At 40.2% G+C, this 9485-nt stretch overlaps 1 pseudogene; it reads left to right on the top strand.

Moving 5' to 3' along the window:
• The first annotated feature begins 5993 nt into the window (after positions 1-5993).
• On the top strand, positions 5994-7186 carry LOC112633536 (annotated as a pseudogene).
• Positions 7187-9485: the final 2299 nt, after the last annotated feature.

Here is a 9485-nt window from a genome sequence, read left to right as displayed (position 1 = left end):
GCTTCCAGTTTTTGCCCAATCAGTATGATATTGGCTGTGGGTTTGTCATAAATAGCTTTTATTAGTTTGAGATATGTTCCATCAATACCTAGTTTATTGAGCGTTTTTAGCATGAAGCGCTGTTGAATTTTGTCAAAGGCCTTTTCTGCATCTATTGAGATAATCATGTGGTTTTTGTCTTTGGTTCTGTTTATATGCTGGATTACGTTTATTGATTTGCATATGTTGAACCAGCCTTGCATCCCAGGGATGAAGCCCACTTGATCATGGTGGATAAGCTTTTTGATGTGTTGCTGAATCCGGTTTGCCAGTATTTCATTGAGGATTTTTGCATCGATGTTCATCAGGGATACTGGTCTAAAATTCTCTTTTTTTGTTGTGTCTCTGCCAGGCTTTGGTATCAGGATGATGTTGGCCTCATAAAATGAGTTAGGGAGGATTCCCTCTTTTTCTATTGATTGGAATAGTTTCAGAAGGAATGGTACCAGCTCCTCCTTGTACCTCTGGTAGAATTCAGCTGTGAATCCATCTGGTCCTGGACTTTTTTTGGTTGGTAGGCTATTAATTATTGCCTCAATTTCAGAGCCTGCTATTGGTCTATTCAGGGATTCAGTTTCTTCCTGGTTTAGTCTTGGGAGAGTGTAAGTGTCCAGGAAATTATCCATTTCTTCTAGATTTTCTAGTTTATTTGCGTAGAGGTGTTTATAGTATTCTCTGATGGTAGTTTGTATTTCTGTGGGGTCGGTGGTGATATCCCCTTTATTTTTATTGCGTCTATTTGATTCTTCTCTCTTTTCTTCTTTATTAGTCTTGCTAGTGGTCTATCAATTTTGTTGATCTTTTCAAAAAACCAACTCCTGGATTCATTGATTTTTTGGAGGGTTTTTCGTGTCTCTATCTCCTTCAGTTCTGCTCTGATCTTAGTTATTTCTTGCCTTCTGCTAGCTTTTGAATGTGTTTGCTCTTGCTTCTCTAGTTCTTTTAATTGTGATGTTAGAGTGTCAATTTTAGATCTTTCCAGCTTTCTCTTGTGGGCATTTAGTGCTATAAATTTCCCTCTACACACTGCTTTAAATGTGTCCCAGAGATTCTGGTATGTTGTATCTTTGTTCTCATTGGTTTCAAAGAACATCTTTATTTCTGCCTTCATTTCATTATGTACCCAGTAGTCATTCAGGAGCAGGTTGTTCAGTTTCCATGTAGTTGAGCGGTTTTGATTGAGTTTCTTGGTCCTGAGTTCTAGTTTGATTGCACTGTGGTCTGAGAGACAGTTTGTTATAATTGCTGTTCTTGTACATTTGCTGAGGAGTGCTTTACTTCCAATTACGTGGTCAATTTTGGAATAAGTGTGATGTGGTGCTGAGAAGAATGTATATTCTGTTGCTTTGGGGTGGACAGTTCTGTAGATGTCTATTAGGTCCGCTTGGTGCAGAGTTGAATTCAATTCCTGGATATCCTTGTTAACTTTCTGTCTCGTTGATCTGTCTAATGTTGACAGTGGGGTGTTGAAGTCTGCCATTATTATTGTATGGGAGTCTAAGTCTCTTTGTAAGTCTCTAAGGACTTGCTTTATGAATCTGGGTGCTCCTGTATTGGGTGCATATATATTTAGGATAGTTACCTCTTCCTGTTGAATTGATCCCTTTACCATTATGTAATGGCCTTCTTTGTCTCTCTTGATCTTTGATGGTTTAAAGTCTGTTGTATCAGAGACTAGTATTGCAACCCCTGCTTTTTTTTTGTTCTCCATTTGCTTGGTAGACCTTCCTCCATCCCTTTATTTTGAGCCTATGTGTGTCTCTGCATGTGAGATGGGTCTCCTGAATACAGCAGACTGATGGGTCTTGACTCTTTATCCAATTTGCCAGTCTGTGTTTTTTAATTGGACCATTTAGTCCATTTATATTTAAGGTTAATATTGTTATGTGTGAACTGGATCCTGTCATTATGATATTAGCTGGTTATTTTGCTCGTTAGTTGATGCAGTTTCTTCCTAGCATCGATGGTCTTTACATTTTGGCATGTTTTTGCAATGGCTGGTACCGGTTGTTCCTTTCCATGTTTAGTGCTTCCTTCAGGGTCTCTTGTAGGGCAGGCCTGGTGGTGACAAAATCTCTAAGCATTTGCTTGTCTGTAAAGGATTTTATTTCTCCTTCACTTATGAAACTTAGTTTGGCTGGATATGAAATTCTGGGTTGAAAATTCTTTTCTTTAAGAATGTTGAATATTGGCCCCCACTCTCTTCTGGCTTATAGAGTTTCTGCCGAGAGATCTGCTGTTAGTCTGATGGGCTTCCCTTTGTGGGTAACCCGACCTTTCTCTCTGGCTGCCCTTAACAGTTTTTCCTTCATTTCAACTTTGGTGAATCTGACAATTATGTGTCTTGGAGTTGCTCTTCTCGAGGAGTATCTTTGTGGTGTTCTCTGTATTTCCTGAATTTGAATGTTGGCCTGCCTTACTAGGTTGGGGAAGTTCTCCTGGATGATATCCTGAAGAGTGTTTTCCAACTTGGTTCCATTTTCCCCCTCACTTTTGGACACCCCAATCAGACGTAGATTTGGTCTTTTCACATAATCCCATACTTCTTGAAGGCTTTGTTCATTTCTTTTTCCTTTTTTCTTTAGACTTCTCTTCTCGCTTCATTTCATTCATTTGATCCTCAATCACTGATACTCTTTCTTCCAGTTGATCGAGTTGGTTACTGAAGCTTGTGCATTTGTCACATATTTCTCGTGTCATGGTTTTTATCTCTGTCAGTTTGTTTATGGCCTTCTCTGCATTGATTATTCTAGTTATTCATTCTACCATTCTTTTTTCAAGATTTTTACTTTCTTTGCGCTGGGTACATAATTCCTCCTTGAGCTCTGAGAAGTTTGATGGACTGAAGCCTTCTTCTCTCATCTCGTCAAAGTCATTCTCCGTCCAGCTTTGATCCATTGCTGGTGATGAGCTGCGTTCCTTTGGAGGGGGAGATGCGCTCTTATTTTTTGAATTTCCAGCTTTTCTGCCCTGCTTTTTCCCCATCTTTGTGGTTTTATCTGCCTTTGGTCTTTGATGATGGTGACGTACTGATGGGGTTTTGGTGTGGGTGTGCTTCCTGTTTGTTAGTTTTCCTTCTAACAGTCAGGACTCTCAGCTGTAGGTCTGTTGGAGATTGCTTGAGGTCTACTCCAGACCCTGTTTGCCTGGGTATCAGCAGCAGAGGCTGCAGAAGATAGAATATTGCTGAACAGCGAGTGTACCTGTCTGATTCTTGCTTTGGAAGCTTCATCTCAGGGTGTACCCCGCCGTGTGAGGTGTGGGGTTTCAGTCTGCACCTAGTGGGGGATGTCTCCCAGTTAGGCTACTCAGGGGTCAGGGACCCATTTGAGCAGGCAGTCTGTCCGTTCTCAGATCTCAACCTCCATGTTGGGAGATCCACTGCTCTCTTCAAAGCTGTCAGACAGGGTCGTTTGCGTCTGCAGAGGTTTCTGCTGCTTTTTGTTTAGCTGTGCCCTGTTCCCCAGAGGTGGAGTCTACAGAGACAGGCAGGCCTCCTTGAGCTGCTGTGGGCTCCACCCAGTTCGAGCTTCCCAGTGGTTTTGTTTACCTACTTAAGCCTCAGCAATGGTGGGTGCCCCTCGCCCAGCCTCGCTGCTGCCTTGCAGTTAGATGGCAGACTGCTGTGCTAGCAATGAGGGAGGCTCCGTGGGCGTGGGACCCTCCCGGCCAGGTGTGCCGTTTGGTAAGACCCTTGGTAAAGGGCAGTATTGGGGTGGGAGTTACCTGATTTTCCAGGTGTTGTGTGTCTCAGTTCCCCTGGCTAGGAAAAGGGATTCCCTTCCCCCTTGCACTTCCCAGGTGAGTCAATGCCTTGCCCTGCTTCAGCTCTCACTGGTCAGGCTGCAGCAGCTGACCAGCACCGATTGTCCAGCACTCCTTAGTGAGATGAACCCAGTACCTCTGCTGAAAATGCAGAAATCACCCGTCTTCTGTGTCGCTTGCGCTGGGAGCTGGAGACTGGAGCTGTTCCTATTCGGCCATCTTGCTCCGCCTCCTATCAAACATTTTTAAAAAGCTAATACTAACCATTCTTAAACTATTCCAAAAGTAGAAGATGGAACACTCCCAAACTCATTTTATAAGGACAACATCACCCTGATTCCAAAGCCAGAAAAAACAACAACAACAACACAAGAAAACAAAACTGCAGGCCACTATCCCTGGTGAATATACATGTAAAAATATTTAATAAACTGCTAGCAAACTGAATTTAACAGCACATTAAAAGGATCACACACTAAAATGAAGTGGGATCTATTCCTGGGATGCAAAGCTGGTTTAACATGAAATTCAACCAATGTGACACACCATGTTTACAAAATGAAAGACAAACCACATAATCACCTCATAGATACACAAAAAGCATTTGACAAAATTCAACATCTTTTCATGGTAAACACTCTCAACCAAATAGGTATAGAAGGCGCTTTCCTTAACATAATAAAAACTACATATGAAAAACCTACAGTTAAAGTCATAATCACTGAGGAAAACAAAGCTTTTCCTCTAAGATCCAGAGCAAGATAAGGATGCCCAATCTTGCCACTGCTATTCAACATAGTATTGGAAGTCCTGGCTGGAGCAATCAGGCAAGAAAATGAAATAAAAAGGTATACAAATCAGAAAGGAATAAAATTATCTCTGTTTAAAGATGACATGATCATAAACATAGAAAATTCTAAACACTCTACACCGAAAAAAAAAAAAACTGTTGGAACAACCAATAAGCATATTCAGTAAAGTTGCAGGGTACAAAATCAACATACAAAAATTAGTGGCATTTCCATACACCAACAATGAAGTAGCCAAAAAGAAAATTAAGAAAACAATCTCATTTACATTAGCAACAAAATGAAATATCTAATAATTAACTTAAGCAGGTAAAAGACCTGTACACTGAAAATTATAAAACCTTGATGAAGTTTTAAAAGACACAAACAGAAAGATATCTCATGTTCATAGATGAAGAGACTTAATATTGTTAAAAACGTACACATTACCCTAAGCTATCTACAGATTTAGTACAATCCATATCAAAATCCCAAGGGCAGAAATAGAAAAAAAAAAATCCTTAAATTTATATGTATCCCAAATAGCCAAAGTGCCATGGTTTGGACATTTGTTCCCTCCAAATCTCATGTTGAAATGCAATCCCCAATGCTGGAGGTGGAGCCTGATGGGAGATGTTTGTGTCATGACGACTGATCCCTCTTGAATGGTTTGGTGCCATCCTCATGGTAATTAGTGAGTTTGTGCTCTGAGTTTGTGCAAGATCTGGTTGTTTCGAAGTGTGGCCAATGGATATATTATGCAGTGTTTCTCAAACACATTTAACCACAGGCCCTTCTTGTGCACTAGCACTTCACATTACACACTTCTGTAAACACTGCATCTACCATCAATGAGCAATGCCCTGCCAGCTCAGTGCCTGCACAGGTCTGTGATGTGCTGCTGTCTAAATTTCAGCATGGCTTCTCATATGAGGACAGTGGGTTTAGGGACTAAGGGTCAGAACTCAGCCTCCTGAATTGCAGCATCCTGAATCTTTCTTACTTGTCCCTCCTGCAGAAAGGGCATTTACCTTGCCATTGGAGTGTATTTTCCTCTCAGGTCATCACTGAAGACATAACAATTGCTTATGTGGGATGATGATACAGATCAAGTAGTTGGCCATGATGATCACTGCTGACAAGCTAAACATCCAAAGGAGCGTGGCTGGCAAGAACCAAGAGACAGCTCCTCCAAATGTTCTACATTATGTACTGCCTTGTTACAACTTATTTTCATGTTTGGCCATGAGTTAATATGAATTCTAGAAAGTCTTGAATGAGTCCCAGGAAGAACAATAAAAATGATTATCAAGGAGAATAAACTAAGCTGTGCTTGGATCCGTCACTGCTTCAGTGTCCCTGTTGGGCTTTCTAGCAGTGGCCTAAGTGGAGAAGTAAAAGATGTTTGAATACACTTGGGTAAGTGAAGACGAGAATAAGGAGCTCATGGAAATATCATCAGAATACAATGGGGTAGTGCTGCTGTCCACAGTTACAGCCCAGTTTCCAGGGGCACGTGAGCTCCACCACAAGAATCCAGTGTCTCAATGTATGAAAGGTATCCTGCTGGTAGAAGGAATTCTGCATGCCCCTGATGCTGACAGTGGAAATCTGGTATATGTTGTCAACTGTCCCAAAGATAACAAAAGAAAAATGGGTGAGACAGCAGTGAAAGTGAAGAGCAGTCCAGAAAATATCTTGCTTAATAGTACTGGTAATTAGTGAGTTTGTGCTCTGAGTTTGTTTTTCCTCCTATGGAAACAGAATCTGAAAGAATATTTTAGTACCTTTGGAGAAGTCCAGGTAAAGATAGATATTAAAACTGGTCAAAGGGGTTTGGCTTTATTCTTTTTACGGAGTATGAAACACACGTGAAAGTAATGCCACAGTGACATATGATAGATGGATGATGGTATGACTAAATTTCCCAACTCTAAGCAAACCCCAGATGAGCCTTTGAGAAGCAGAAAAGTGTTTGTGGGGTGCTGTACAGAGGACATGACTGCAGATGAGCTATGGCAGTTTTTCTGTCAGTACAAAGAAGCGGTAGATGTCTTCATCCCCAAGCCATTCAGGGCCTTTGCCTTTGTCACATTTGCAGATGATCAGATTGCCCAATCTCCTTGTAGAGAGGACTTGATCATTAAAGGACTCAGCATACACATATCCAACGCCAAGCCTAATCATACAATAGCAATAGAAAGAAGTGGAAGATTTGGGAATATGAGTGGATTTGGTAATAGTAGAGGGGTGCATCTGGCTTGGAAAACAACCAAGATACTAATATAGGTGGTAGATGAACTTTGGTGTGCTCAGCATTAATCCAGTCATGATGGCTACAGAGCAGTTGGGGTACAATGAGCATGTTAGCCAGCCAGCAGAACCAGTCAGGCCCACCAAGTCATAACCAAAGTAAAGGCAACATGCAGAGGGAGCCAAACCAGGTCTTTGGGTCTAGAAATAACTCTTACAGTGGTTCGAACTCTGGTGCAGCAATTGGTTGGGAATCAGCATCAAATGCAGGATCAGGCAATAGTTTCAATGGAGGCTTTGGCTCAAGCATGGATTCTAAATCTTCTGGCTGGGAAATGTAGACATTGAGTTATAGTTGGTTATAGTACGGAATAGTGGGAATTCAAATTTTTCTAAACTCGTGGTAAGTATATGGTAAAATACAAAAATTTTCAAAACTAGTTTGTTCAGTGTGGCGTATATTCAGCAGTATTTTTGACAATTTTCTTTAGAAAAAGATGAAGAGATAAAGGAATTGTATAAGTTTTGTTACATAAAGAGTTGGAATATATTAAGAGTTGAGTTACATAAAGAGTTGAATAAATAAAGAGTTGAAATATTGAGTAGTTGAAAGTGACTGGCTGTTTGTCTGTTGGAAAATCAATACATTACAATTGATATCTGTAATATTTTATCCCTGGACTTATCAAGTGAATTCTTTGAGTGCTCAACATGGAAATCATTGATTAGAACTACAATCTTTTCTCCTTGTCTTAATTTGAATCCCACCATATGATTTTTTTCCTTAATAAAATCTCCTTTTGGGAGATCATGGTGTCACAGTGTTTGATTCTTTTGTTTTTTTAACACTTGTCCCCCTCTACCTCATATATAAAAGTACAATATGAAGCCTTCATTTAATCTCTGCAGTGCATCTCATTTCAAATGTTTACAGAAGCATTTCATTGAAAGTAGTACTGTAAATATCCTGCCATAGAAATACTTCCATCTACATGCTGTCTCATTCAAGAATTCATCATCACACTTCACAGGCTGTCTTTGACAGTGGGTGTTCCCATTTTGATTCACTACTCTTTATTTCATGGAGTCATATCAACATCACGAACACAAGGCTGTGATACGGAACCAGAAGGCTGTCTGAACTTTTGAAACTTTGTGTGGGATTGGTGGTGCTGCCAAGGCACGGAAGGCTAGAACGAGCGAGAGAAGGAGAGAGTGCAGATAGAGAGTTGATGAGGCATCATGAATATTTTTTTAATTTGGTGAGATGTGTCTCTCAATCCTGTAATTTTGGTGACAGTATACAGACAGCAATAATAAACAATGTATGAAAGTCTTTTGCATTCAAAGGACATCCACATGTGTTGGAAGACTTTCAATGAGCTTTGTTCTTAGGCAATCCACGTTAGTTGCGTGTGTTAAATGAAACGATACCTGTATTTTCCTACCCTTTTGTCAACTGCTATGAATGCTGTATGGTGTGTGTTCTCTTCTGTTACTGATATATAAGTGTGGTAATGTGAACTGAAGCTGATGGGTTGAGAATATAAATCGAGCTTGTGGTGTGCTTTGAAGTACTTGGAAGCAGAGTTCACAGTGAGCTCAGCTGTCTCAAAGAAGGGTGGAAGTTCTAATGTCTGTTAGCTACCCATAAGAATGCTGTTTGCTACAGTTCTGTGTCCTGTGCTTGGATGCTTTTTATAAGAGTTGTCAATGTTGGAAATTCTTAAATAAAGTTGATTTCAATTTTTAAAAATGATTATCAGGATCAAAATAGGATATGTGGTAAAAGGTTCAATGATTTGGGTTATTTTTGGCCATTAGGTGGCACAATACTGACTGTCACTCGCGATACAAGCCTCCTATCTTGTGTATTAGATTTTATGGAAATGATACTAATTAGCTTCTTGCATCTTCAGAGTACCACAAAAGTTAAAAAGGACTTAAAGGCAACTTTATGAATACATGAGAACATATTGATTATTAGGTTGATAAAATCTGTTTCATTAAATCAGTGCATTTGGAGATTCTGATTTTGACATCTAAGAGAGAACTGATGTATGGATTTTCCTTGACAGCCAGGTCTTTATTTGCATTTGTTGGGGGCTGGACCAGGTAATTGCCCAAACTTCTTCCTCAGTTTCTGTTTATCTTCAATCCCAGCAAATCTCCCTCAAAATTTAATTATATGGAGGAACTTATGTAGATTATCTCACCTGGCTCTAGTGACCTCAGTTACATCACCAACTCATATGTCCTATGTGTTTCCAGTGGTACAGTTGATCATGAAATTGTCTGTATTTTGACTGTACAAGTTTTATACGATCCTAATGATGCTTGCCCTTTTCTGGAGAGCATAGAACATAGGTTGTGTGTTTACACAGATCTCGTCCATAAAGTAATAAATCAACATTATTGTGGAAAAAATATAAAATAATAAAAGAGTATGACATCTGCAGTCCCCTTGCTCCCTTCTCTCTTACTCCCACTCTCGCCATGTGATATCCTGGCTCCCACTTTGCCTTCTACCATGATTGTAGGATTCCTGAGGCCTCCACCAGCAGCAGATGCTGCTATGCTTCCACTACAGCCTGCAGAACTGTGAGCCAATTAAACTTCTTTCTTTATAAATTACCCAGT

This window comes from Theropithecus gelada, chromosome 10 (genome assembly GCF_003255815.1).
Source record: "Theropithecus gelada isolate Dixy chromosome 10, Tgel_1.0, whole genome shotgun sequence".
Taxonomy (NCBI): domain Eukaryota; kingdom Metazoa; phylum Chordata; class Mammalia; order Primates; family Cercopithecidae; genus Theropithecus; species Theropithecus gelada.
This window is presented reverse-complemented; position numbering and strand designations above follow the sequence as displayed.